This window comes from Triticum aestivum, chromosome 5A (assembly GCF_018294505.1).
Source record: "Triticum aestivum cultivar Chinese Spring chromosome 5A, IWGSC CS RefSeq v2.1, whole genome shotgun sequence".
Taxonomy (NCBI): Eukaryota; Viridiplantae; Streptophyta; class Magnoliopsida; order Poales; family Poaceae; genus Triticum; species Triticum aestivum.
Genome location: NC_057806.1, coordinates 423,755,259 through 423,757,800, shown reverse-complemented (window position 1 = coordinate 423,757,800; position 2,542 = coordinate 423,755,259).

The following is a 2,542-nucleotide window of genomic DNA, read 5'->3' as shown; positions in this document are numbered from 1 at the left end:
TAGAGGGAGCTAGGAGAGTCCAAATGAGGTGCGGTTTTCGGCCACGCGATCGTGATCAAACGATCTAGATGATGGAGAAGGCTTAGGTGGGTTTTGGGCCAAATTGGAGGGGTGTTCGGCTGCAACACACACGAGGCCTTTTCGGTCCCTCGGTTAACCGTTGGAGTATCAAACGAAGTCCAAATGATACAAAACTTGACAGGCGGTCTACCGGTAATAAACCAAGGCCGCTTGGCAAGTCTCGGTCCAATCCGGAAATGTTTAATCCCCACACGCGAAAGAAAGGTAGAAATGACCACCGGAGGAGAACGAAGCGCCGGAATGCAAAACGGACAACGGAGAAAATGCTCGAATGCATGAGATGAACACATATGCAAATGCAATGCACATGATGACATGATATGAGATGCATGACAATGATAACAACACACGGCGACAAAAACCAGAACCCGAGAAAATAAATTAACTTAACACCGGAAACGGCAAGAGTTGGAGTACAAATTGGGAAAGTTACATCCGGGGTGTTACATTTTGGGAAAACCCGATTTTCATAAGGTGACTTATACTCACCTTAACGGAGGGAGTATTCCTTAACCAGAGAATGTTGTATCTCCCACTCACGCGCTCAAAAAAAAAACTACGACACATTTTTTATCTGTTTGCATGCATAGGTCCCACCTATTAGGAAGGATGGGCACGTACACGAACATGTACGACTCATCAGTCTACCCGCATAGCCTTTTCGTTTAGTCTACCTAGCCGCCTAATCAACTTCCTGCACGCCACTTCTCCCATTTACTTCTCCATCGGGAACCGATTCTCCTCGGCTTCTTCACCTCCCCTTCGTCTTAATTTGCATCCAAGCCCCGTACATATGCAAGCCAATCTCCACTCGCACCGAGCCTAACCTGTGAAATAGTGGGAAGGGGGAGAATTAGGAAATGGACACGGAAGTAGTCTTTAGAATGCATTTACTACGTGATCAAATTCATCTTACCTGCTCATCGGAGGAAATCCGAGTGCCCCTCAATGTCGGCATCTCAAGGGGCGTCAACTTGCAACTACGGCCACGCCGCGCTGGAGAGACCCCCAAGGAAACTTCCTCGTGCGTTCCACGGAACATCAAGATGCATTTGTATGAGTAGTTTATCTTGTGAGATAAAAGGAGGAACGAGGGAAGGCCTCTAGAGATAGAGATGGACGCTACTACTACCAATGTGCTGGCCCGTGCGTTGGAATGGATCCAAAGTAGTAAACTAGAATTATAGATCGGAAACTTATATGATGTAAAGTAGACCCGGGGGCCATAGGTTTCACTAGTGGCTTCTCTCATGATAGCATATATTACGGTGGGTGAACAAATTACTGCCGAGCAATTGATAGAAAAGTGCATAGTTATGAGAATATCTAGACATGATCATGAACATAGGCATTGTTGGAGATATGCCCTAGAGGCAATCATGTATGATGATATTTTCTATGTGTTTATGAATAAAGATAGTCCTTGGACATTATCAATGATGTGTATCAGCAAGTACGTGACTTGTTTGTGGGACTATGCATTGTATGATGACTGTCATAAAAGGTCCCTAGTCGAAAGTGTTGTGTGGACGTCACTACAAAAGAAGGACACATCCGTGACATTTTGGGCCAAACAAAATTTTTTCTGTCATACATATGACACTTCTATGACGATAATTGTGACAAAACCCGGTATCATCATAGATGTGGTGGGCTCCTACTTCTATGACAAAAAATCATGACAAAAAATGAGCTTTTCGTCCTGGGCGGGCCGGAGACGCAGCTGCATGACATTCTTTGGGCCGTCCATGACGGAAAAAACCGTGGTAGAAGCAAGGGGGAGGAAAATTTCGGGGAGTTCCCGGTTATGGTGGGAGGTCGGGGGCCAAGTGATGCACGTTTCTCTCATACACGTACGCGTGTGTGTGCGAGGCGTTGGCTCTAACTGAACCCGAGCGATTGCACTGCAGGCTACGCGTTACTGAACCCGAGTGATCGATCGATGGCTGTTAACTGAACCCGATCGAGCGATTCCTTCGCTACTGCTGCTAACTGAAGTCGATCGATGCTGCCTCTAGGATGAACAGTGAGCGTTGCGGGGGGTTTGAATGAATAGTGAGCGGTGGCGTTGCCTCTGGATGAACAGGACCTCGTGGTGCGGTGGAGGGCTAGATGAACAGTAGACGGTGGAGGGGTGCCCGTGGAGGGGTGGTTGAACAGGACCCCATGGTGTGGAGGGCTGGATGAACAGTAGACGGTGGAGGGGTGGTTGAACAGTAGCCGGTGGAGTAGCGCGCGGTGGAGGCTGGATGAACAGGAGCCCGTGGAGGCTGGAGGAGGTCGACGGTAGCCCGTGGAGGCTGGAGGAGGTTGACGGTGGAGATGAACAGTATCTCGTGGAGTCCCGTTTTGCGATACGCCACACCCCTCCCGATGAAAAGGACCCCCGTTTCGACCGTAGGAGGTCCGTTTCATCCGTTTTGCGGTACGCCACACCCCTCCCGATCAACAGGACCCCCGT